Below are 27,051 nucleotides of genomic sequence, written 5' to 3'. Positions count from 1 at the left end.
CACCCACCCGAGGTCCCTCCCAGCTTCTCAAATCCTGACCCACCCTGGACCTCGGACGTTCCGCCCCACCTCGCCGACTGGTCCACCCACCTACCCACCCACCGTCCCTGTCTGTGCCCAGGACTGGGCCCCTCAGCCCGGGCACGCAAGGGAAGTAAACCCACTGTGGATGGATGGATGGATGGATGGATGGATGGATGGATGGATGGATGGCATCCCAGCCCACCTGGGACACTGGGACACGCACAGCCACACCCAGCGGCACAGGCTAGCCCAAGAGGCACGCACTGCACTGCCCGTGCACTGCCTCCAGAGCGCAAGCACACACCACACCCGGACAGGCACACAAACGTGCCCCCTACCCACCCATGGGCCCACGGAAGCAGACACGTGTCAGGGCACTGCGGCTTGTGCACCCGGACAAAAAAGGAGGACCGGCTGGCTAGACGGAGCAGGCAGCACACAGACACACGCAGACACGCCCACGCACGGGAAACACACACTCACACCACTCACACACTCGCAGTCTGGCCCACCTGCCCCTACCCTCAGGCAAACACACACACACACACACACACACACACACACACACACGTGTGTACTGGCTGATTGAGCAAGCAAGCACGGAGGGTCGGTCCTCAGCTTACACACAGACACACACACAGACCCACACACTGGGACCCAGGTGAATTATCAGAAGTCAGGAGGGGCAAAACACATACAACTCTCTCGCACACAGACACACACACAAACACACTACCACTCACACAAGGTGGGAGGCAAGTGCAGTGTTGGATGAGGGTGGAGTGTTCAGGCCAGCCTGGGCTCGGTGCAAATGGAGAGAGGCTCTCCCATCCGGTGTCCCGTGTCCCGTGTGCCCTTGCTAGCTAGCTAGCTAGCTCAGCAGGGTGGTGCTGGGGTGGCCAGCACGGTGTGCCCTGCCTTAGGGCTCCGGGAGCCTCCTGTGAGAGGACGAGGGTGGGCTCCTTCGGGGGTGTGGGGTGTGGGGTGTGGATGGGCCTGGCCTGAGCCTGGGTCGCCGGGCGGCCGTGTCCGTGGCCAAAAGGGAGAGAGAGACAGAGGGGAGTCCAAAAAGCCTACAGCACCCGGTATTCCCAGGCGGTCTCCCATCCAAGTACTAACCAGGCCCGACCCTGCTTAGCTTCCGAGATCAGACGAGATCGGGCGCGTTCAGGGTGGTATGGCCATAGACGAGGGCGGGTGGCGCCCACAAGCCCCAAGAGCCTGCTGCGCACGCTCGCTCCTTCGCTCACTCGCCCGCCCGACGCCCGATGCCCGACGCCCGACGCCCCACGACGACGACGAGCTCACACGAGCCCTGAGACCAGAGCCCAGCGCACAGCCCACAGACACACACCACACACCGACACGACATGACACCACACGACACGCCCGGCCCGAGCCCCACCCACACGACACGCCCCAGCCCACGGTGCCTCCTCGCTTCCCGCTGCCTGCCTCACGCTGCCCACAACCTCCCCCAGAGCCCCCACCAGCCCCACTCTGCCTGCCCTCGAGGCACCACTGGCCCAGCCAGTGAGTGCCAGCCTTGGCCGCACACACATCTCCCCTCCTCGCTTCTTCTCCCCTCCCTCCCCTCCTGGACGGTTCCACGGGCTTCGTGCAACAGCGCCCTCACCCACCCGGGACTTCCCCTTCCACCCACCCGAGGTCCCTCCCAGCTTCTCAAATCCTGACCCACCCTGGACCTCGGACGTTCCGCCCCACCTCGCCGACTGGTCCACCCACCTACCCACCCACCGTCCCTGTCTGTGCCCAGGAATGGGCCCCTCAGCCCGGGCACGCAAGGGAAGTAAACCCACTGTGGATGGATGGATGGATGGATGGATGGATGGATGGATGGATGGATGGATGACATCCCAGCCCACCTGGGACACTGGGACACGCACAGCCACACCCAGCGGCACAGGCTAGCCCAAGAGGCACGCACTGCACTGCCCGTGCACTGCCTCCAGAGCGCAAGCACACACCACACCCGGACAGGCACACAAACGTGCCCCCTACCCACCCATGGGCCCATGGAAGCAGACACGTGTCAGGGCACTGCGGCTTGTGCACCCGGACAAAAAAGGAGGACCGGCTGGCTAGACGGAGCAGGCAGCACACAGACACACGCAGACACGCCCACGCACGGGAAACACACACTCACACCACTCACACACTCGCAGTCTGGCCCACCTGCCCCTACCCTCAGGCAAACACACACACACACACACACACACGTGTGTACTGGCTGATTGAGCAAGCAAGCACGGAGGGTCGGTCCTCAGCTTACACACAGACACACACACAGACCCACACACTGGGACCCAGGTGAATTATCAGAAGTCAGGAGGGGCAAAACACATACAACTCTCTCGCACACAGACACACACACAAACACACTACCACTCACACAAGGTGGGAGGCAAGTGCAGTGTTGGATGAGGGTGGAGTGTTCAGGCCAGCCTGGGCTCGGTGCAAATGGAGAGAGGCTCTCCCATCCGGTGTCCCGTGTCCCGTGTGCCCTTGCTAGCTAGCTAGCTAGCTCAGCAGGGTGGTGCTGGGGTGGCCAGCACGGTGTGCCCTGCCTTAGGGCTCCGGGAGCCTCCTGTGAGAGGACGAGGGTGGGCTCCTTCGGGGGTGTGGGGTGTGGGGTGTGGATGGGCCTGGCCTGAGCCTGGGTCGCCGGGCGGCCGTGTCCGTGGCCAAAAGGGAGAGAGAGACAGAGGGGAGTCCAAAAAGCCTACAGCACCCGGTATTCCCAGGCGGTCTCCCATCCAAGTACTAACCAGGCCCGACCCTGCTTAGCTTCCGAGATCAGACGAGATCGGGCGCGTTCAGGGTGGTATGGCCATAGACGAGGGCGGGTGGCGCCGACAAGCCCCAAGAGCCTGCTGCGCACGCTCGCTCCTTCGCTCACTCGCCCGCCCGACGCCCGATGCCCGACGCCCGACGCCCCACGACGACGACGAGCTCACACGAGCCCTGAGACCAGAGCCCAGCGCACAGCCCACAGACACACACCACACACCGACACGACACGACATGACACGACACGCCCGGCCCGAGCCCCACCCACACGACACGCCCCAGCCCACGGTGCCTCCTCGCTTCCCGCTGCCTGCCTCACGCTGCCCACAACCTCCCCCAGAGCCCCCACCAGCCCCCCTCTGCCTGCCCTCGAGGCACCACTGGCCCAGCCAGTGAGTGCCAGCCTTGGCCGCACACACATCTCCCCTCCTCGCTTCTTCTCCCCTCCCTCCCCTCCTGGACGGTTCCACGGGCTTCGTGCAACAGCGCCCTCACCCACCCGGGACTTCCCCTTCCACCCACCCGAGGTCCCTCCCAGCTTCTCAAATCCTGACCCACCCTGGACCTCGGACGTTCCGCCCCACCTCGCCGACTGGTCCACCCACCTACCCACCCACCGTCCCTGTCTGTGCCCAGGACTGGGCCCCTCAGCCCGGGCACGCAAGGGAAGTAAACCCACTGTGGATGGATGGATGGATGGATGGATGGATGGATGGATGGATGGATGGATGGCATCCCAGCCCACCTGGGACACTGGGACACGCACAGCCACACCCAGCGGCACAGGCTAGCCCAAGAGGCACGCACTGCACTGCCCGTGCACTGCCTCCAGAGCGCAAGCACACACCACACCCGGACAGGCACACAAACGTGCCCCCTACCCACCCATGGGCCCACGGAAGCAGACACGTGTCAGGGCACTGCGGCTTGTGCACCCGGACAAAAAAGGAGGACCGGCTGGCTAGACGGAGCAGGCAGCACACAGACACACGCAGACACGCCCACGCACGGGAAACACACACTCACACCACTCACACACTCGCAGTCTGGCCCACCTGCCCCTACCCTCAGGCAAACACACACACACACACACACACACACACACACGTGTGTACTGGCTGATTGAGCAAGCAAGCACGGAGGGTCGGTCCTCAGCTTACACACAGACACACACACAGACCCACACACTGGGACCCAGGTGAATTATCAGAAGTCAGGAGGGGCAAAACACATACAACTCTCTCGCACACAGACACACACACAAACACACTACCACTCACACAAGGTGGGAGGCAAGTGCAGTGTTGGATGAGGGTGGAGTGTTCAGGCCAGCCTGGGCTCGGTGCAAATGGAGAGAGGCTCTCCCATCCGGTGTCCCGTGTCCCGTGTGCCCTTGCTAGCTAGCTAGCTAGCTCAGCAGGGTGGTGCTGGGGTGGCCAGCACGGTGTGCCCTGCCTTAGGGCTCCGGGAGCCTCCTGTGAGAGGACGAGGGTGGGCTCCTTCGGGGGTGTGGGGTGTGGGGTGTGGATGGGCCTGGCCTGAGCCTGGGTCGCCGGGCGGCCGTGTCCGTGGCCAAAAGGGAGAGAGAGACAGAGGGGAGTCCAAAAAGCCTACAGCACCCGGTATTCCCAGGCGGTCTCCCATCCAAGTACTAACCAGGCCCGACCCTGCTTAGCTTCCGAGATCAGACGAGATCGGGCGCGTTCAGGGTGGTATGGCCATAGACGAGGGCGGGTGGCGCCCACAAGCCCCAAGAGCCTGCTGCGCACGCTCGCTCCTTCGCTCACTTGCCCGCCCGACGCCCGATGCCCGACGCCCGACGCCCCACGAAGACGACGAGCTCACACGAGCCCTGAGACCAGAGCCCAGCGCACAGCCCACAGACACACACCACACACCGACACGACATGACACCACACGACACGCCCGGCCCGAGCCCCACCCACACGACACGCCCCAGCCCACGGTGCCTCCTCGCTTCCCGCTGCCTGCCTCACGCTGCCCACAACCTCCCCCAGAGCCCCCACCAGCCCCACTCTGCCTGCCCTCGAGGCACCACTGGCCCAGCCAGTGAGTGCCAGCCTTGGCCGCACACACATCTCCCCTCCTCGCTTCTTCTCCCCTCCCTCCCCTCCTGGACGGTTCCACGGGCTTCGTGCAACAGCGCCCTCACCCACCCGGGACTTCCCCTTCCACCCACCCGAGGTCCCTCCCAGCTTCTCAAATCCTGACCCACCCTGGACCTCGGACGTTCCGCCCCACCTCGCCGACTGGTCCACCCACCTACCCACCCACCGTCCCTGTCTGTGCCCAGGAATGGGCCCCTCAGCCCGGGCACGCAAGGGAAGTAAACCCACTGTGGATGGATGGATGGATGGATGGATGGATGGATGGATGGATGGATGGATGACATCCCAGCCCACCTGGGACACTGGGACACGCACAGCCACACCCAGCGGCACAGGCTAGCCCAAGAGGCACGCACTGCACTGCCCGTGCACTGCCTCCAGAGCGCAAGCACACACCACACCCGGACAGGCACACAAACGTGCCCCCTACCCACCCATGGGCCCATGGAAGCAGACACGTGTCAGGGCACTGCGGCTTGTGCACCCGGACAAAAAAGGAGGACCGGCTGGCTAGACGGAGCAGGCAGCACACAGACACACGCAGACACGCCCACGCACGGGAAACACACACTCACACCACTCACACACTCGCAGTCTGGCCCACCTGCCCCTACCCTCAGGCAAACACACACACACACACACACACACACGTGTGTACTGGCTGATTGAGCAAGCAAGCACGGAGGGTCGGTCCTCAGCTTACACACAGACACACACACAGACCCACACACTGGGACCCAGGTGAATTATCAGAAGTCAGGAGGGGCAAAACACATACAACTCTCTCGCACACAGACACACACACAAACACACTACCACTCACACAAGGTGGGAGGCAAGTGCAGTGTTGGATGAGGGTGGAGTGTTCAGGCCAGCCTGGGCTCGGTGCAAATGGAGAGAGGCTCTCCCATCCGGTGTCCCGTGTCCCGTGTGCCCTTGCTAGCTAGCTAGCTAGCTCAGCAGGGTGGTGCTGGGGTGGCCAGCACGGTGTGCCCTGCCTTAGGGCTCCGGGAGCCTCCTGTGAGAGGACGAGGGTGGGCTCCTTCGGGGGTGTGGGGTGTGGGGTGTGGATGGGCCTGGCCTGAGCCTGGGTCGCCGGGCGGCCGTGTCCGTGGCCAAAAGGGAGAGAGAGACAGAGGGGAGTCCAAAAAGCCTACAGCACCCGGTATTCCCAGGCGGTCTCCCATCCAAGTACTAACCAGGCCCGACCCTGCTTAGCTTCCGAGATCAGACGAGATCGGGCGCGTTCAGGGTGGTATGGCCATAGACGAGGGCGGGTGGCGCCGACAAGCCCCAAGAGCCTGCTGCGCACGCTCGCTCCTTCGCTCACTCGCCCGCCCGACGCCCGATGCCCGACGCCCGACGCCCCACGACGACGACGAGCTCACACGAGCCCTGAGACCAGAGCCCAGCGCACAGCCCACAGACACACACCACACACCGACACGACACGACATGACACGACACGCCCGGCCCGAGCCCCACCCACACGACACGCCCCAGCCCACGGTGCCTCCTCGCTTCCCGCTGCCTGCCTCACGCTGCCCACAACCTCCCCCAGAGCCCCCACCAGCCCCCCTCTGCCTGCCCTCGAGGCACCACGGGCCCAGCCAGTGAGTGCCAGCCTTGGCCGCACACACATCTCCCCTCCTCGCTTCTTCTCCCCTCCCTCCCCTCCTGGACGGTCCCACGGGCTTCGTGCAGCAGCGCCCTCACCCACCCGGGACTTCCCCTTCCACCCACCCGAGGTCCCTCCCAGCTTCTCAAATCCTGACCCACCCTGGACCTCGGACGTTCCGCCCCACCTCGCCGACTGGTCCACCCACCTACCCACCCACCGTCCCTGTGCCCAGGACTGGGCCCCTCAGCCCGGGCACGCAAGGGAAGTAAACCCACTGTGGATGGATGGATGGATGGATGGATGGATGGATGGATGGATGGATGGATGGCATCCCAGCCCACCTGGGACACTGGGACACGCACAGCCACACCCAGCGGCACAGGCTAGCCCAAGAGGCACGCACTGCACTGCCCGTGCACTGCCTCCAGAGCGCAAGCACACACCACACCCGGACAGGCACACAAACGTGCCCCCTACCCACCCATGGGCCCACGGAAGCAGACACGTGTCAGGGCACTGCGGCTTGTGCACCCGGACAAAAAAGGAGGACCGGCTGGCTAGACGGAGCAGGCAGCACACAGACACACGCAGACACGCCCACGCACGGGAAACACACACTCACACCACTCACACACTCGCAGTCTGGCCCACCTGCCCCTACCCTCAGGCAAACACACACACACACACACACACACACACACACACACACGTGTGTACTGGCTGATTGAGCAAGCAAGCACGGAGGGTCGGTCCTCAGCTTACACACAGACACACACACAGACCCACACACTGGGACCCAGGTGAATTATCAGAAGTCAGGAGGGGCAAAACACATACAACTCTCTCGCACACAGACACACACACAAACACACTACCACTCACACAAGGTGGGAGGCAAGTGCGGTGTTGGATGAGGGTGGAGTGTTCAGGCCAGCCTGGGCTCGGTGCAAATGGAGAGAGGCTCTCCCATCCGGTGTCCCGTGTCCCGTGTGCCCTTGCTAGCTAGCTAGCTAGCTCAGCAGGGTGGTGCTGGGGTGGCCAGCACGGTGTGCCCTGCCTTAGGGCTCCGGGAGCCTCCTGTGAGAGGACGAGGGTGGGCTCCTTGGGGGGTGTGGGGTGTGGGGTGTGGATGGGCCTGGCCTGAGCCTGGGTCGCCGGGCGGCCGTGTCCGTGGCCAAAAGGGAGAGAGAGACAGAGGGGAGTCCAAAAAGCCTACAGCACCCGGTATTCCCAGGCGGTCTCCCATCCAAGTACTAACCAGGCCCGACCCTGCTTAGCTTCCGAGATCAGACGAGATCGGGCGCGTTCAGGGTGGTATGGCCATAGACGAGGGCGGGTGGCGCCGACAAGCCCCAAGAGCCTGCTGCGCGCGCTCGCTCCTTCGCTCACTCGCCCGCCCGACGCCCGATGCCCGACGCCCGACGCCCCACGACGACGACGAGCTCACACGAGCCCTGAGACCAGAGCCCAGCGCACAGCCCACAGACACACACCACACACCGACACGACACGACATGACACGACACGCCCGGCCCGAGCCCCACCCACACGACACGCCCCAGCCCACGGTGCCTCCTCGCTTCCCGCTGCCTGCCTCACGCTGCCCACAACCTCCCCCAGAGCCCCCACCAGCCCCACTCTGCCTGCCCTCGAGGCACCACTGGCCCAGCCAGTGAGTGCCAGCCTTGGCCGCACACACATCTCCCCTCCTCGCTTCTTCTCCCCTCCCTCCCCTCCTGGACGGTTCCACGGGCTTCGTGCAACAGCGCCCTCACCCACCCGGGACTTCCCCTTCCACCCACCCGAGGTCCCTCCCAGCTTCTCAAATCCTGACCCACCCTGGACCTCGGACGTTCCGCCCCACCTCGCCGACTGGTCCACCCACCTACCCACCCACCGTCCCTGTCTGTGCCCAGGACTGGGCCCCTCAGCCCGGGCACGCAAGGGAAGTAAACCCACTGTGAATGGATGGATGGATGGATGGATGGATGGATGGATGGATGGATGGCATCCCAGCCCACCTGGGACACTGGGACACGCACAGCCACACCCAGCGGCACAGGCTAGCCCAAGAGGCACGCACTGCACTGCCCGTGCACTGCCTCCAGAGCGCAAGCACACACCACACCCGGACAGGCACACAAACGTGCCCCCTACCCACCCATGGGCCCACGGAAGCAGACACGTGTCAGGGCACTGCGGCTTGTGCACCCGGACAAAAAAGGAGGACCGGCTGGCTAGACGGAGCAGGCAGCACACAGACACACGCAGACACGCCCACGCACGGGAAACACACACTCACACCACTCACACACTCGCAGTCTGGCCCACCTGCCCCTACCCTCAGGCAAACACACACACACACACACACACACACACACACACACACGTGTGTACTGGCTGATTGAGCAAGCAAGCACGGAGGGTCGGTCCTCAGCTTACACACAGACACACACACACAGACCCACACACTGGGACCCAGGTGAATTATCAGAAGTCAGGAGGGGCAAAACACATACAACTCTCTCGCACACAGACACACACACAAACACACTACCACTCACACAAGGTGGGAGGCAAGTGCAGTGTTGGATGAGGGTGGAGTGTTCAGGCCAGCCTGGGCTCGGTGCAAATGGAGAGAGGCTCTCCCATCCGGTGTCCCGTGTCCCGTGTGCCCTTGCTAGCTAGCTAGCTAGCTCAGCAGGGTGGTGCTGGGGTGGCCAGCACGGTGTGCCCTGCCTTAGGGCTCCGGGAGCCTCCTGTGAGAGGACGAGGGTGGGCTCCTTCGGGGGTGTGGGGTGTGGGGTGTGGATGGGCCTGGCCTGAGCCTGGGTCGCCGGGCGGCCGTGTCCGTGGCCAAAAGGGAGAGAGAGACAGAGGGGAGTCCAAAAAGCCTACAGCACCCGGTATTCCCAGGCGGTCTCCCATCCAAGTACTAACCAGGCCCGACCCTGCTTAGCTTCCGAGATCAGACGAGATCGGGCGCGTTCAGGGTGGTATGGCCGTAGACGAGGGCGGGTGGCGCCGACAAGCCCCAAGAGCCTGCTGCGCGCGCTCGCTCCTTCGCTCACTTGCCCGCCCGACGCCCGATGCCCGACGCCCGACGCCCCACGAAGACGACGAGCTCACACGAGCCCTGAGACCAGAGCCCAGCGCACAGCCCACAGACACACACCACACACCGACACGACATGACACCACACGACACGCCCGGCCCGAGCCCCACCCACACGACACGCCCCAGCCCACGGTGCCTCCTCGCTTCCCGCTGCCTGCCTCACGCTGCCCACAACCTCCCCCAGAGCCCCCACCAGCCCCACTCTGCCTGCCCTCGAGGCACCACTGGCCCAGCCAGTGAGTGCCAGCCTTGGCCGCACACACATCTCCCCTCCTCGCTTCTTCTCCCCTCCCTCCCCTCCTGGACGGTTCCACGGGCTTCGTGCAACAGCGCCCTCACCCACCCGGGACTTCCCCTTCCACCCACCCGAGGTCCCTCCCAGCTTCTCAAATCCTGACCCACCCTGGACCTCGGACGTTCCGCCCCACCTCGCCGACTGGTCCACCCACCTACCCACCCACCGTCCCTGTCTGTGCCCAGGAATGGGCCCCTCAGCCCGGGCACGCAAGGGAAGTAAACCCACTGTGGATGGATGGATGGATGGATGGATGGATGGATGGATGGATGGATGGATGACATCCCAGCCCACCTGGGACACTGGGACACGCACAGCCACACCCAGCGGCACAGGCTAGCCCAAGAGGCACGCACTGCACTGCCCGTGCACTGCCTCCAGAGCGCAAGCACACACCACACCCGGACAGGCACACAAACGTGCCCCCTACCCACCCATGGGCCCATGGAAGCAGACACGTGTCAGGGCACTGCGGCTTGTGCACCCGGACAAAAAAGGAGGACCGGCTGGCTAGACGGAGCAGGCAGCACACAGACACACGCAGACACGCCCACGCACGGGAAACACACACTCACACCACTCACACACTCGCAGTCTGGCCCACCTGCCCCTACCCTCAGGCAAACACACACACACACACACACACACGTGTGTACTGGCTGATTGAGCAAGCAAGCACGGAGGGTCGGTCCTCAGCTTACACACAGACACACACACAGACCCACACACTGGGACCCAGGTGAATTATCAGAAGTCAGGAGGGGCAAAACACATACAACTCTCTCGCACACAGACACACACACAAACACACTACCACTCACACAAGGTGGGAGGCAAGTGCAGTGTTGGATGAGGGTGGAGTGTTCAGGCCAGCCTGGGCTCGGTGCAAATGGAGAGAGGCTCTCCCATCCGGTGTCCCGTGTCCCGTGTGCCCTTGCTAGCTAGCTAGCTAGCTCAGCAGGGTGGTGCTGGGGTGGCCAGCACGGTGTGCCCTGCCTTAGGGCTCCGGGAGCCTCCTGTGAGAGGACGAGGGTGGGCTCCTTCGGGGGTGTGGGGTGTGGGGTGTGGATGGGCCTGGCCTGAGCCTGGGTCGCCGGGCGGCCGTGTCCGTGGCCAAAAGGGAGAGAGAGACAGAGGGGAGTCCAAAAAGCCTACAGCACCCGGTATTCCCAGGCGGTCTCCCATCCAAGTACTAACCAGGCCCGACCCTGCTTAGCTTCCGAGATCAGACGAGATCGGGCGCGTTCAGGGTGGTATGGCCATAGACGAGGGCGGGTGGCGCCGACAAGCCCCAAGAGCCTGCTGCGCACGCTCGCTCCTTCGCTCACTCGCCCGCCCGACGCCCGATGCCCGACGCCCGACGCCCCACGACGACGACGAGCTCACACGAGCCCTGAGACCAGAGCCCAGCGCACAGCCCACAGACACACACCACACACCGACACGACACGACATGACACGACACGCCCGGCCCGAGCCCCACCCACACGACACGCCCCAGCCCACGGTGCCTCCTCGCTTCCCGCTGCCTGCCTCACGCTGCCCACAACCTCCCCCAGAGCCCCCACCAGCCCCCCTCTGCCTGCCCTCGAGGCACCACTGGCCCAGCCAGTGAGTGCCAGCCTTGGCCGCACACACATCTCCCCTCCTCGCTTCTTCTCCCCTCCCTCCCCTCCTGGACGGTTCCACGGGCTTCGTGCAACAGCGCCCTCACCCACCCGGGACTTCCCCTTCCACCCACCCGAGGTCCCTCCCAGCTTCTCAAATCCTGACCCACCCTGGACCTCGGACGTTCCGCCCCACCTCGCCGACTGGTCCACCCACCTACCCACCCACCGTCCCTGTCTGTGCCCAGGACTGGGCCCCTCAGCCCGGGCACGCAAGGGAAGTAAACCCACTGTGGATGGATGGATGGATGGATGGATGGATGGATGGATGGATGGATGGATGGCATCCCAGCCCACCTGGGACACTGGGACACGCACAGCCACACCCAGCGGCACAGGCTAGCCCAAGAGGCACGCACTGCACTGCCCGTGCACTGCCTCCAGAGCGCAAGCACACACCACACCCGGACAGGCACACAAACGTGCCCCCTACCCACCCATGGGCCCACGGAAGCAGACACGTGTCAGGGCACTGCGGCTTGTGCACCCGGACAAAAAAGGAGGACCGGCTGGCTAGACGGAGCAGGCAGCACACAGACACACGCAGACACGCCCACGCACGGGAAACACACACTCACACCACTCACACACTCGCAGTCTGGCCCACCTGCCCCTACCCTCAGGCAAACACACACACACACACACACACACACACACACGTGTGTACTGGCTGATTGAGCAAGCAAGCACGGAGGGTCGGTCCTCAGCTTACACACAGACACACACACAGACCCACACACTGGGACCCAGGTGAATTATCAGAAGTCAGGAGGGGCAAAACACATACAACTCTCTCGCACACAGACACACACACAAACACACTACCACTCACACAAGGTGGGAGGCAAGTGCAGTGTTGGATGAGGGTGGAGTGTTCAGGCCAGCCTGGGCTCGGTGCAAATGGAGAGAGGCTCTCCCATCCGGTGTCCCGTGTCCCGTGTGCCCTTGCTAGCTAGCTAGCTAGCTCAGCAGGGTGGTGCTGGGGTGGCCAGCACGGTGTGCCCTGCCTTAGGGCTCCGGGAGCCTCCTGTGAGAGGACGAGGGTGGGCTCCTTCGGGGGTGTGGGGTGTGGGGTGTGGATGGGCCTGGCCTGAGCCTGGGTCGCCGGGCGGCCGTGTCCGTGGCCAAAAGGGAGAGAGAGACAGAGGGGAGTCCAAAAAGCCTACAGCACCCGGTATTCCCAGGCGGTCTCCCATCCAAGTACTAACCAGGCCCGACCCTGCTTAGCTTCCGAGATCAGACGAGATCGGGCGCGTTCAGGGTGGTATGGCCATAGACGAGGGCGGGTGGCGCCCACAAGCCCCAAGAGCCTGCTGCGCACGCTCGCTCCTTCGCTCACTTGCCCGCCCGACGCCCGATGCCCGACGCCCGACGCCCCACGAAGACGACGAGCTCACACGAGCCCTGAGACCAGAGCCCAGCGCACAGCCCACAGACACACACCACACACCGACACGACATGACACCACACGACACGCCCGGCCCGAGCCCCACCCACACGACACGCCCCAGCCCACGGTGCCTCCTCGCTTCCCGCTGCCTGCCTCACGCTGCCCACAACCTCCCCCAGAGCCCCCACCAGCCCCACTCTGCCTGCCCTCGAGGCACCACTGGCCCAGCCAGTGAGTGCCAGCCTTGGCCGCACACACATCTCCCCTCCTCGCTTCTTCTCCCCTCCCTCCCCTCCTGGACGGTTCCACGGGCTTCGTGCAACAGCGCCCTCACCCACCCGGGACTTCCCCTTCCACCCACCCGAGGTCCCTCCCAGCTTCTCAAATCCTGACCCACCCTGGACCTCGGACGTTCCGCCCCACCTCGCCGACTGGTCCACCCACCTACCCACCCACCGTCCCTGTCTGTGCCCAGGAATGGGCCCCTCAGCCCGGGCACGCAAGGGAAGTAAACCCACTGTGGATGGATGGATGGATGGATGGATGGATGGATGGATGGATGGATGGATGACATCCCAGCCCACCTGGGACACTGGGACACGCACAGCCACACCCAGCGGCACAGGCTAGCCCAAGAGGCACGCACTGCACTGCCCGTGCACTGCCTCCAGAGCGCAAGCACACACCACACCCGGACAGGCACACAAACGTGCCCCCTACCCACCCATGGGCCCATGGAAGCAGACACGTGTCAGGGCACTGCGGCTTGTGCACCCGGACAAAAAAGGAGGACCGGCTGGCTAGACGGAGCAGGCAGCACACAGACACACGCAGACACGCCCACGCACGGGAAACACACACTCACACCACTCACACACTCGCAGTCTGGCCCACCTGCCCCTACCCTCAGGCAAACACACACACACACACACACACACACGTGTGTACTGGCTGATTGAGCAAGCAAGCACGGAGGGTCGGTCCTCAGCTTACACACAGACACACACACAGACCCACACACTGGGACCCAGGTGAATTATCAGAAGTCAGGAGGGGCAAAACACATACAACTCTCTCGCACACAGACACACACACAAACACACTACCACTCACACAAGGTGGGAGGCAAGTGCAGTGTTGGATGAGGGTGGAGTGTTCAGGCCAGCCTGGGCTCGGTGCAAATGGAGAGAGGCTCTCCCATCCGGTGTCCCGTGTCCCGTGTGCCCTTGCTAGCTAGCTAGCTAGCTCAGCAGGGTGGTGCTGGGGTGGCCAGCACGGTGTGCCCTGCCTTAGGGCTCCGGGAGCCTCCTGTGAGAGGACGAGGGTGGGCTCCTTCGGGGGTGTGGGGTGTGGGGTGTGGATGGGCCTGGCCTGAGCCTGGGTCGCCGGGCGGCCGTGTCCGTGGCCAAAAGGGAGAGAGAGACAGAGGGGAGTCCAAAAAGCCTACAGCACCCGGTATTCCCAGGCGGTCTCCCATCCAAGTACTAACCAGGCCCGACCCTGCTTAGCTTCCGAGATCAGACGAGATCGGGCGCGTTCAGGGTGGTATGGCCATAGACGAGGGCGGGTGGCGCCGACAAGCCCCAAGAGCCTGCTGCGCACGCTCGCTCCTTCGCTCACTCGCCCGCCCGACGCCCGATGCCCGACGCCCGACGCCCCACGACGACGACGAGCTCACACGAGCCCTGAGACCAGAGCCCAGCGCACAGCCCACAGACACACACCACACACCGACACGACACGACATGACACGACACGCCCGGCCCGAGCCCCACCCACACGACACGCCCCAGCCCACGGTGCCTCCTCGCTTCCCGCTGCCTGCCTCACGCTGCCCACAACCTCCCCCAGAGCCCCCACCAGCCCCCCTCTGCCTGCCCTCGAGGCACCACGGGCCCAGCCAGTGAGTGCCAGCCTTGGCCGCACACACATCTCCCCTCCTCGCTTCTTCTCCCCTCCCTCCCCTCCTGGACGGTCCCACGGGCTTCGTGCAGCAGCGCCCTCACCCACCCGGGACTTCCCCTTCCACCCACCCGAGGTCCCTCCCAGCTTCTCAAATCCTGACCCACCCTGGACCTCGGACGTTCCGCCCCACCTCGCCGACTGGTCCACCCACCTACCCACCCACCGTCCCTGTGCCCAGGACTGGGCCCCTCAGCCCGGGCACGCAAGGGAAGTAAACCCACTGTGGATGGATGGATGGATGGATGGATGGATGGATGGATGGATGGATGGATGGCATCCCAGCCCACCTGGGACACTGGGACACGCACAGCCACACCCAGCGGCACAGGCTAGCCCAAGAGGCACGCACTGCACTGCCCGTGCACTGCCTCCAGAGCGCAAGCACACACCACACCCGGACAGGCACACAAACGTGCCCCCTACCCACCCATGGGCCCACGGAAGCAGACACGTGTCAGGGCACTGCGGCTTGTGCACCCGGACAAAAAAGGAGGACCGGCTGGCTAGACGGAGCAGGCAGCACACAGACACACGCAGACACGCCCACGCACGGGAAACACACACTCACACCACTCACACACTCGCAGTCTGGCCCACCTGCCCCTACCCTCAGGCAAACACACACACACACACACACACACACACACACACACACGTGTGTACTGGCTGATTGAGCAAGCAAGCACGGAGGGTCGGTCCTCAGCTTACACACAGACACACACACAGACCCACACACTGGGACCCAGGTGAATTATCAGAAGTCAGGAGGGGCAAAACACATACAACTCTCTCGCACACAGACACACACACAAACACACTACCACTCACACAAGGTGGGAGGCAAGTGCGGTGTTGGATGAGGGTGGAGTGTTCAGGCCAGCCTGGGCTCGGTGCAAATGGAGAGAGGCTCTCCCATCCGGTGTCCCGTGTCCCGTGTGCCCTTGCTAGCTAGCTAGCTAGCTCAGCAGGGTGGTGCTGGGGTGGCCAGCACGGTGTGCCCTGCCTTAGGGCTCCGGGAGCCTCCTGTGAGAGGACGAGGGTGGGCTCCTTGGGGGGTGTGGGGTGTGGGGTGTGGATGGGCCTGGCCTGAGCCTGGGTCGCCGGGCGGCCGTGTCCGTGGCCAAAAGGGAGAGAGAGACAGAGGGGAGTCCAAAAAGCCTACAGCACCCGGTATTCCCAGGCGGTCTCCCATCCAAGTACTAACCAGGCCCGACCCTGCTTAGCTTCCGAGATCAGACGAGATCGGGCGCGTTCAGGGTGGTATGGCCATAGACGAGGGCGGGTGGCGCCGACAAGCCCCAAGAGCCTGCTGCGCGCGCTCGCTCCTTCGCTCACTCGCCCGCCCGACGCCCGATGCCCGACGCCCGACGCCCCACGACGACGACGAGCTCACACGAGCCCTGAGACCAGAGCCCAGCGCACAGCCCACAGACACACACCACACACCGACACGACACGACATGACACGACACGCCCGGCCCGAGCCCCACCCACACGACACGCCCCAGCCCACGGTGCCTCCTCGCTTCCCGCTGCCTGCCTCACGCTGCCCACAACCTCCCCCAGAGCCCCCACCAGCCCCACTCTGCCTGCCCTCGAGGCACCACTGGCCCAGCCAGTGAGTGCCAGCCTTGGCCGCACACACATCTCCCCTCCTCGCTTCTTCTCCCCTCCCTCCCCTCCTGGACGGTTCCACGGGCTTCGTGCAACAGCGCCCTCACCCACCCGGGACTTCCCCTTCCACCCACCCGAGGTCCCTCCCAGCTTCTCAAATCCTGACCCACCCTGGACCTCGGACGTTCCGCCCCACCTCGCCGACTGGTCCACCCACCTACCCACCCACCGTCCCTGTCTGTGCCCAGGACTGGGCCCCTCAGCCCGGGCACGCAAGGGAAGTAAACCCACTGTGAATGGATGGATGGATGGATGGATGGATGGATGGATGGATGGATGGCATCCCAGCCCACCTGGGACACTGGGACACGCACAGCCACACCCAGCGGCACAGGCTAGCCCAAGAGGCACGCACTGCACTGCCCGTGCACTGCCTCCAGAGCGCAAGCACACACCACACCCGGACAGGCACACAAACGTGCCCCCTACCCACCCATGGGCCCACGGAAGCAGACACGTGTCAGGGCACTGCGGCTTGTGCACCCGGACAAAAAAGGAGGACCGGCTGGCTAGACGGAGCAGGCAGCACACAGACACACGCAGACACGCCCACGCACGGGAAACACACACTCACACCACTCACACACTCGCAGTCTGGCCCACCTGCCCCTACCCTCAGGCAAACACACACACACACACACACACACACACACACACACACGTGTGTACTGGCTGATTGAGCAAGCAAGCACGGAGGGTCGGTCCTCAGCTTACACACAGACACACACACACAGACCCACACACTGGGACCCAGGTGAATTATCAGAAGTCAGGAGGGGCAAAACACATACAACTCTCTCGCACACAGACACACACACAAACACACTACCACTCACACAAGGTGGGAGGCAAGTGCAGTGTTGGATGAGGGTGGAGTGTTCAGGCCAGCCTGGGCTCGGTGCAAATGGAGAGAGGCTCTCCCATCCGGTGTCCCGTGTCCCGTGTGCCCTTGCTAGCTAGCTAGCTAGCTCAGCAGGGTGGTGCTGGGGTGGCCAGCACGGTGTGCCCTGCCTTAGGGCTCCGGGAGCCTCCTGTGAGAGGACGAGGGTGGGCTCCTTCGGGGGTGTGGGGTGTGGGGTGTGGATGGGCCTGGCCTGAGCCTGGGTCGCCGGGCGGCCGTGTCCGTGGCCAAAAGGGAGAGAGAGACAGAGGGGAGTCCAAAAAGCCTACAGCACCCGGTATTCCCAGGCGGTCTCCCATCCAAGTACTAACCAGGCCCGACCCTGCTTAGCTTCCGAGATCAGACGAGATCGGGCGCGTTCAGGGTGGTATGGCCGTAGACGAGGGCGGGTGGCGCCGACAAGCCCCAAGAGCCTGCTGCGCGCGCTCGCTCCTTCGCTCACTTGCCCGCCCGACGCCCGATGCCCGACGCCCGACGCCCCACGAAGACGACGAGCTCACACGAGCCCTGAGACCAGAGCCCAGCGCACAGCCCACAGACACACACCACACACCGACACGACATGACACCACACGACACGCCCGGCCCGAGCCCCACCCACACGACACGCCCCAGCCCACGGTGCCTCCTCGCTTCCCGCTGCCTGCCTCACGCTGCCCACAACCTCCCCCAGAGCCCCCACCAGGCCCTCTCTGCCTGCCCTGGAGGCACCACGGGCCCAGCCAGTGAGTGCCAGCCTTGGCCGCACACACATCTCCCCTCCTCGCTTCTTCTCCCCTCCCTCCCCTCCTGGACGGTTCCACGGGCTTCGTGCAACAGCGCCCTCACCCACCCGGGACTTCCCCTTCCACCCACCCGAGGTCCCTCCCAGCTTCTCAAATCCTGACCCACCCTGGACCTCGGACGTTCCGCCCCACCTCGCCGACTGGTCCACCCACCTACCCACCCACCGTCCCTGTCTGTGCCCAGGACTGGGCCCCTCAGCCCGGGCACGCAAGGGAAGTAAACCCACTGTGGGTGGATGGATGGATGGATGGATGGATGGATGGATGGATGGATGGCATCCCAGCCCACCTGGGACACTGAGACACGCACAGCCACACCCAGCGGCACAGGCTAGCCCAAGAGGCACGCACTGCACTTCAGGTGTCCTCCCTCTAGAGCACCAGCACACTCCACCCTGCCACAGGCACACAATTGCCAAGTTTACCACATATTCTGTCCTAGTCTGAAAGTTATTTCCAGTGGCCTTGCCACAATGATATCCCAATAGTGAATCACTTATATGCAGATTCTGTATTCCCACAGTCACTCTCAGAGAGCCACTCCCACTCTAACAGTGCCACAGTCATTCCAACAGGGCTACATTCACTCTAACAGGACCACACCCCCTAATAATGCAGCCCCCAGTGAGTTGATGAGACCTACTTTCTTTCACAAGTGTCATGGTAAGCATCACATTTTCCCTTACTATCCTTTCGAGACCAAAAGTAAAAAAACAAAACAAAACAAAACAAAACAAAAAAACTGCCTCTAACATGTACACCCCCAGCTTTTACAGGCTAACAGCTCACTATCAACCCACTCCCCACCCCACTCCCTTTTTTCCTAGACAGTGAGTAGTGTTCGTAGACCGACTGATCTTTTAAAAATTGCTCTTCTATTAAGGTAAGAATCTGTCATATGACTATCTGCTATTTCTGCTTTCATAATCAAACTTGCTCATTCTGCTCAGGGACAATTAAAGACACATATGTTAAATTTACGCCTTGCCTACCGGTAGACAGAATGCATGTAATCTTGCGGGTTTTTCACTTTATAAGCCTCAGACTGGTATGACTGGATGCTGCATTTTGGGAACGCTCAGTTGCAGTTCCATGAGTATCCAGTGGCAGTATTTAATAAGGACTCATTAAAATTGACTCATGGGCATGGTGAATCTGTGAGTGACCCCAGACCCACAATATCCACCACATCTAGGAAGGAGGAATCTTAATGAGAAAATGCCCCCATAAGATCAGCTTTGAAGGCTGTTGCGCCGCACGACTTTAATCACAGCATCTGGGAGGCAGAGGCAGGTGGGTCTCTGAGTTCAAGACCTGCCTCTTCCACAAAACAAGTTGTAGTTCCAAGACAGCCAGGATTACACAGAGGAAACCCTGTCTCAAAAACAAAACAGAACAGAACAAATACAAAGAAAAACATCAGCCTGTAAGTAAGTCTGATTAATATTGACGTGGGAGGGCCCAGTCCACTCTGATCTGTGCCAATATCTGTGCAGGTGACTTGGGTAGTATAAGAAAACCGGCTGAGGTCTACAGAGCTGGTTCAACTGTTAAGTGTACTAGCTGCCCTTCCAGAGGACCTGGGTTCAATTCCCAGCACCTAGGTGGAGGCAAAAAAAAAATATTTCTCTCTCTCTCTTTTTTTTAAACATTTACTTATTTATTTCATGTATGTGGGTATACTGTCACTGTCTTCAGACACACCAGAAGACAGCATCTGATGCCCACACCAGATGGTTGTGAGTTACCATGTGGTTGCTGGGACTTGAACTCAGGACCTCTGGAAGAACAAGTCAGTACTCCTAACCACTGAGCCATCTCTCCAGCCACTGGCTTAGAGTTTCTATTGCTCTGATGAAACATCAAGACCAAAAAGCAAGTCAGATGGCTGCTCTTCCAAAGGTCCTGAGTTGCCTGGCTGACCTCTAATTTGCTATGTAGACCAGGTGGGCCTTGAACTCATGGAGATCCAGTCTCGGCTTCTTCTTCCCGAGTGCTAGGATTAGTGTGTGACAAGGAGCCTAGCTTTGTTTAAACATTTATTATGTGATGTGGTTCCTCTTCTACCCATATGTGTCCTGGAAATTAAACCCAGGTTGGGTGGAAGGTGTCTTTCCCTGCTGAGCTATCGTACTGCGTTATGACTTGTGGTTTTTGTTTCTTTTGTCTTCAAAAACAACAAAAACAACAACAAAACAAAATCTAACCAACCAACCAAAAAAAAAAAAAAAAAAACCCTACACACAATCCTCCCCCCAAAACTCCCAGGGCCTCAGTGTACACTTGTCTTAGTCACGGTTTCTCTTCCTGCACAAACATCATGACCAAGAAGCAAGTTGGGGAGGAAAGGGTTTATTCGGCTTACACTTCCATACTGCTGTTCATCACCAAGGAAGTCAGGACTGGAACTCAAGCAGGTCAGGAAGCAGGAGCTGATGCAGAGGCCATGGAGGGATGTTACTCACTGGCTTGCTTCCCATGGCTTGCTCAGCCTACTCTCTTATAGAACCCAAGACTACCAGCCCAGGGATGGTACCACCCACAAGGGGCCTTTCCCCCTTGATCACTAACTGAGAAAATGCCTTACAGCTGGATCCCATGGAGACATTTTCTCAACTGAAGCCCCTTTCCCTGTGATAACTCCAGCTTGTGTCAAGTTGTCACACATAACCAGCCAGTATAATTGACCCCTTGTCAACTTGACACACAAACACATCACTATTAAGCCTCAACCCTTACTTTCTTATTCATCCTCAAGATCTCAATAACTTTAAAAGTCCCACAATCTTTACATATTAAAAGTTCAATCCCTTTAAAATATCCAATATATTTTAAAATTCAATATCTTTTAAAAATTCAAAGTCTCTTAACTGTGGGATTCACTAAAATACTTTCTTACTTCAAGAGGGAAAAATATCAGAGCACAGTCACAGTCAAAAGCAAAATCAAACTCCAACCGCCCAATGTCTGGGATCCACTCACCATCTTCTAGGTTTTCCAAGGGCGTGGGTCACTTTTCTAGCTCTGCCCTTTGTAGCACACACCTTGTCTTCCAGGCTCCAGCTGCCTGTGCTCCACTGCTGCTGCTGTTTTTGGTGGTCATCTCATGGTCCTGGTATCTCCAAAACACTGCTGTCTTCCACTGTAACTTGGCTTCACCAACAGTCTCTTATAGGCTCTTTTCATGGTGCCAAGCCTCAACTCCTTTGCATGACCCCTTCCGTCCTGGGCTGTCAATTGAAGCTGAGGCTGCACCTTCACTAATGGCCTTCCATGGCCTCTCACAGTGCCTAGCCTCAGCTGCTCTGCATGACCCCTTCATTCCTTCAAAACCAGTACCACCTGGGTGACTTTTACACATTACCAAGTCCTGCTGCAGCATGAGGTACAACCCTGGCTATCTCTGGAACACAACCTCTTTGTGCTCTCAGTAAACTCTTCTTCTTTGATTAATTTTTTTAAATTTATTTATATGAGTACACTGTCTTCAGACACTCCAAAAGAGGGCGTCAGATCTCATTAGGTATGGTTGTGAGCCCCCATGTGGTTTTGCTGGGAACTGAACTCAGGACTTCTGGAAGAGCAGCCAGCGCTCTTAACCACTGAGCCATCTCTCCAGCTCTTTTACAGTATTTCCCATTAAGCAATAAAGTTAGAATGAGTTCTACCTTACTCACCTTCACTTTATTGGGCTGTTTTAAATAGTAGCAATTAAACTGTTGCTATAATGTCTTCTGATAATAAAAAGGAAATATTTGGTCTTTACTTTGGTTTCCTGGTCCAGAAGGTCCTATACCCTTTGAATGTCCTGAGTCGTTAGTCTTTGATTGGTTATACTAAGCCTCTTTTAATTGTACCTTTCAACTGGTCAGTGAATCCAGTGAATCACAGAGACCCTGAGGTAGCTTCAGATGGGGCCTGATTGCTGGGGTGAACCAACCTTGTGGTTAGAGGATTACTGGCCAATAGCCAACGATACAATAATAGCTACTCACACCTCTGCAATGAAGCTTCAGAAATCCCTAAGCAGTGGAATTAATCCCTCTGTGTTGTTAAGAATACTAACAATCCAGAGAGAGGGTGGTCCCAACTCCATAGGAGCCTTAGGTTCACACCCCCCCTCCCCTGCCCCAACCCCCTTCCTCACCCCTGCTGCCTTTATGGAACGTCTTGGTATGTCTTGATCTGGCTTTGTATCTCAGCTTATTTTCAGTGGTTCAGGAAGGAGTAAGGACGGTAGGCATTACAACAGGCTCTGGCCCGGGGGCAGCCTGGTGGGCATAACACAGCCAGTGTGAAATTGTGCAGGTGCCCAGAGCCTGGTTTTCTGGAGAAAGGTGCACTGTGGCAAAGGTTACCACTTTTGGCCTGTGAGCATTGCACCCTCTAGCGTCAGCACATGCCATTGCAGCTACATCCCCAGAAACTGCAAATTCCGTAAGTGTTGCTAATCACAATCAACCAGCAAAGGGCATTTTAATGGTAAGAAATGCGACTGAGCTGGCTAACTTAGGTGTTTGCTCTTTGAATGAACCATATTTACAGTAAAAACAAAACAAAACAAAACAACCCTCATCTTAGGATGAGGGCGATAGAACCAGCAGCTCTCCCAGGGACTGCATTCGCCCTATCGCGCCTCTTCCTTCTCTGGCTTTGATTTCTATAAGAAAGCATTTCCATCATGGCCCCTTCTCCCTCCCCTTCTCTCTTCCTCTCCTCCATTCTGGTACTGCAGTGTTCTTCTGTTACCTCAAAGGACAAGATGCACAGGAGCAGGGATTTTGTTCAGTGCCAGTCAGCAGATCCCAAGGGTTCAGAACTGATTCCCTGGGGTACCAGCTGATGTGACTGGACCCTGGGACTATAACACCTCACTCATGTCCTCCAGCATCGGGCCTCTTATGGCTTCTGTGGAAGGCGCTGTTGCTAAAGTGCTTTCTTTCCTGTTTTTTGTTTGTTTGTTTGTTTGTTTGTTTGTTTTTGTTTTGTTTTTCAAGACAGAGCTTCTCTGTGTAGCCCTGGCCGTCCCTGGAACTCAGATGAACTCTTCCTCTGGAGTACTGGGATTAAAGGCGTGCGCCGCCGCTGCCGCCGCCACCACCACCACCACGTGGCGCTAAAGCGCTCTCTAAAAGCACAGACAGTTTATCTCTCACATGTGAGATTCTCTCTATCACTCTTTCCTAAAAGGGGCAGAGCATTGCGAGCTGGCAGTTTGTGGGCTAACACGTTCAGTTTCTAGAGACAGAGCGGTTTGCTAGGGTTTGGGGTTCCAAGTGGAGCTTGGGAGTTGGGCATACTTGGCAAGCAGGGCAATGGGCAGATGTCTATGTTAAGCCTACAGTTCAGAAGCACATTGCCCCACCCCCTTAGCATTGAGTTCCACCTTCTACACGCCTTCTTCCTCCGCCCTGGCTGCCTTGCTTTGGGGGAAGCTGAGGGAGACAAGTAGTGTTGCAGACTCCTGCGCCCTATCTTCCTTCCAAGTCTCCCTGCTGACCATCAGTGCCCTGGGCTGACTCATGAACTGGTTCCGCTGAGCCTGGCTGTGTGCACTGATACCCAACGCTATTAAAAAGCAATTGGAAGTACCGATGCTGACATTTCCCCTGACAATTGTCTAAACGGCTCACCAGCTCTGCTGCCCTGCTCATTAGCACAGGCTGACTCTCTACCCTGGTCCTACACTTCAGCTGCAACGTCAGCTTAGCAGAAACACACATCCAAAGATGCCAGCCACTCTCTTGACTTTCATAAGAAAAATGCACCTAAGGCTGTGTGAAGGGGACTGGCAGCTGTGAGGCCATCGCTCTGGGGAAGCTGGGAGTTGGAGGTGTCCTTTTCCCAAACAACACACTTAAAATAGTTGTCAAGTATTTAAAAGCTACACTATTATTTATTTGTTTGTTTGCTTGTTTGTTTGTTTTGGTTTTTCCAGACAGGGTTTCTCTGTGTAGCCCTGGCTGTCCTGGAACTTGTAGCTCTGGCTGTCCTGGAACTCACTCTGTATGTAGACCAGGCTATCCTCAGAAATCCACCTGCCTCTGTCTCACAAGTGCTGGGATTAAAGGTGTGCGCCTCCACTGCCTGACCATGCTATAGATATTTTGACAGACTTTATTAGAGCCCTTTTAGGTTCTTTAACAGAAGGCAAGAGATTTCACATATTTCCCAATCTTTTGCTTCCCTGCTTTCTGCACTGTCCACTCTGGCCCAGGGTCACTCCATTTTCGATAGTCACCAACCTTCCTTGACCTCTTGATGTTTAGCAGAGCCCACAGTTCCTAGTGAAGAGGGGTCACTCAACACCACATGGGTTTCTGTAAATTTATAGTGAGATATACTGTCATTCTCATCATGATAGGTCTTGGCACGTGGAGTAAATTTATTGCCCGAAGACTCAGCGCACCACCACCACCCCCCTGCAACCCTACTCCTGGCAGCTACTGTTCTAGAATATCACACAGTGGGATTTGTGCTGTCTGCTCTTTTCAGGTTGGCTTCTCTCATTTAGTAACATTCACTTGAGGGCAGCTCATTTATCTTTAGCACCGAGTGCTATTCTGCTGTCTGCAAGGATTGCAGTTCATTTTTTTTCATTCACCTACCGAGAAGGATGCGTTTTGGTTGCTTCCGAGGTTTGACCGCCATGCATGCATGGAGCTGCTGTTAACATCCATGCTCAGAGCCCGTGACAAACATTTTACAAGTTACAGCTTTCCACACTAACCCCTCGGTCACCGACAACAGTAGCTGGTAAAACCTATCCCAAGCAGCAGAGCTGTAAGTCTGGTTTCTACCCTGCTTCCTTCTGAGGCAACCGCCTGAATGCTAGCAAAGTCAGCAACAAAAGGGCTGGGGAGGGGGGGGGGGCGGAAGAAGGCCGGGGAGGAGTCTCTAATTGCTTTTATGGTTTATGTTTCTTGGCATGATCAGAGCGAGCACCCGGCAAGTACAAGCTAGATGTGATCACAAAGTCCCTTGGATTACACGAGACCATAAATCACGCTGGGATTGACTTAAACCATAAATAGTTGAGGTATGACGTCAGCTATGGATAAATGGCTTGAGCAACTCGATTCCAGAGAGCGTGATGATGACGACCGGATCACATGGTTCCCAGGAAGCTTTAAATTCAGAACCTGGACGCAAGCAAGTACTGAAGACAAAAAGAACGTAGCCCCCTTGGAGCTGGAGAGATGATGGTTCAATGTTAAGAACACTGCCTGTTCTTCCAGAGGACCTGGATTCGATTCCTAGTACCCACATGGTGGCTCATAAGTGTTTATAATGTAACTTCCCCTTTCTGGCAATTTCAGAATCAGTCTTTACAGTATTTGTGGATGTGCCCCGACTTAAGGGAACTTCAGAAACAAAACAATTAGCAATTGGGTATTTAGATCATGCAAACTTTCCACAAAGGGCTCCCGTAGCATGCCAAGCTCACAGAAGACCTCATAAACTCAGTTCACAGGGGCGGATTGACATACAACTTGGCATCAGCAGTGTCTTCCAAACCTCTGTCTCCGCAGCTCTGGGAGAACAAGCCCAGCCCACCATTCCTGGCTGCTGACATGGGTCCTGGGAGACTAAACCCATGTCCTCAAGCGTGTAAGTATCCACTGTTACTGATCGAGCTATCACTCTAGAACTATTTGTATTCATTTTATTATATATATATTTGAGAAAGTATCTTACTATATAGCTCTGAATAGCCTAGAAATCACAGAGACCCACCCCCTCTGCCTCCTTAAAGGTATATGCCACCAGGCCAATCTTGGTCTTTATTAATCGCAAACAAATTGGGTTTAATTATGATATTTTCATGCATGCATGTAATATATGTAGATCACACCTAACCCCCATTTTCCCTTTCTCCTTTCACCTCCTTCTTCCAAGATAAAAATTCTCCTTAATGATTATCAAATGAATGAAATTAAAGATTAGAATAACTGCAGCCGAGAGTTACAAGGTAGGCTTTTGCTTATCAAGGTTCGAAGTCCTTCAGGAAGATCAGAAAGGGTGCCATGCTAGGAAGCTGCCTAGGTGAGATCAAAGCTAGGCGGAGCCAGGACCAGATCTCAATATTCAGAGTCTGGTGTTTTGCCATCTCTCCACACCCAGGCGATTCTTTCCACAGGGCATCAAGTCAGTTGGTGTTTCCGTGGGAGGCAGTTAGCTCACGCACAACTGTGGTCAGCAACTGGAGCAGATACAGCTTGCCCCAGCCAGCCTAGCTCTGGACATGGAGAGGCAAGGGCCTGTGCTTCTGAGCTGTAGGCTTAACATAGCCATTGTCCTGCTTGCCAACTGTAAAGATAAAATAGTTATCAATGCTCCAGGTCTTTGGGGGTTTTTTGGTTTTGTTTGTTTTTTGTTTTTCGGGTTGTTTTTTTGTTTTGTTTTTTTTTTTGTTTTTTGTTTTTTTGGTTTTTCAGGACAGGGTTTCTCTGTGTAGCCCTGACTGTCCTGGAACTCACTCTGTAGACCAGGCTGGCCTCGAACTCAGAAATCTGCTTGCCTCTGCCTCCCAAGTGCTGGGATTAAAGGTGTGTGCCACCACGCACAACATATTTTTTATAATAAGGTTCCCAGAAACATTTATTCTGAGGCTGACTTGGAGAAATCAATCCATACTCATCAGCAAATTTCCGTCATTAGATTCCAAGT

General features: G+C 58.6%; 11 non-coding genes across 11 annotated transcripts; all 11 read right to left on the bottom strand.

Annotated features, from left to right (window-relative positions):
* Positions 1-1,094: 1,094 nt before the first annotated feature.
* Positions 1,095-1,213, bottom strand: LOC147002198 (5S ribosomal RNA). Its single transcript, XR_015048856.1, has one exon. It is a non-coding gene; the product is annotated as a 5S ribosomal RNA (ribosomal RNA).
* A 1,551-nt stretch (positions 1,214-2,764) lies between these two features.
* LOC147002197 (5S ribosomal RNA) lies at positions 2,765-2,883 on the bottom strand. Its single transcript, XR_015048855.1, has one exon. It is a non-coding gene; the product is annotated as a 5S ribosomal RNA (ribosomal RNA).
* A 1,559-nt stretch (positions 2,884-4,442) lies between these two features.
* On the bottom strand, positions 4,443-4,561 carry LOC147002196 (5S ribosomal RNA). Its single transcript, XR_015048854.1, has one exon. It is a non-coding gene; the product is annotated as a 5S ribosomal RNA (ribosomal RNA).
* Positions 4,562-6,114: 1,553 nt separating this feature from the next.
* Positions 6,115-6,233, bottom strand: LOC147002195 (5S ribosomal RNA). The gene has a single exon (XR_015048853.1). It is a non-coding gene; the product is annotated as a 5S ribosomal RNA (ribosomal RNA).
* A 1,561-nt stretch (positions 6,234-7,794) lies between these two features.
* On the bottom strand, positions 7,795-7,913 carry LOC147002194 (5S ribosomal RNA). The gene has a single exon (XR_015048852.1). It is a non-coding gene; the product is annotated as a 5S ribosomal RNA (ribosomal RNA).
* Positions 7,914-9,476: 1,563 nt separating this feature from the next.
* On the bottom strand, positions 9,477-9,595 carry LOC147002193 (5S ribosomal RNA). Its single transcript, XR_015048892.1, has one exon. It is a non-coding gene; the product is annotated as a 5S ribosomal RNA (ribosomal RNA).
* A 1,551-nt stretch (positions 9,596-11,146) lies between these two features.
* Positions 11,147-11,265, bottom strand: LOC147002192 (5S ribosomal RNA). The gene has a single exon (XR_015048851.1). It is a non-coding gene; the product is annotated as a 5S ribosomal RNA (ribosomal RNA).
* A 1,559-nt stretch (positions 11,266-12,824) lies between these two features.
* LOC147002191 (5S ribosomal RNA) lies at positions 12,825-12,943 on the bottom strand. Its single transcript, XR_015048850.1, has one exon. It is a non-coding gene; the product is annotated as a 5S ribosomal RNA (ribosomal RNA).
* A 1,553-nt stretch (positions 12,944-14,496) lies between these two features.
* Positions 14,497-14,615, bottom strand: LOC147002190 (5S ribosomal RNA). Its single transcript, XR_015048849.1, has one exon. It is a non-coding gene; the product is annotated as a 5S ribosomal RNA (ribosomal RNA).
* Positions 14,616-16,176: 1,561 nt separating this feature from the next.
* Positions 16,177-16,295, bottom strand: LOC147002189 (5S ribosomal RNA). Its single transcript, XR_015048848.1, has one exon. It is a non-coding gene; the product is annotated as a 5S ribosomal RNA (ribosomal RNA).
* A 1,563-nt stretch (positions 16,296-17,858) lies between these two features.
* Positions 17,859-17,977, bottom strand: LOC147002188 (5S ribosomal RNA). Its single transcript, XR_015048891.1, has one exon. It is a non-coding gene; the product is annotated as a 5S ribosomal RNA (ribosomal RNA).
* Positions 17,978-27,051: the final 9,074 nt, after the last annotated feature.

Source organism: Mus caroli, unplaced genomic scaffold (genome assembly GCF_978045245.1).
Source record: "Mus caroli unplaced genomic scaffold, Mus_caroli_1 scaffold_10, whole genome shotgun sequence".
Classification (NCBI taxonomy): Eukaryota; Metazoa; Chordata; class Mammalia; order Rodentia; family Muridae; genus Mus; species Mus caroli.
This window is presented reverse-complemented; position numbering and strand designations above follow the sequence as displayed.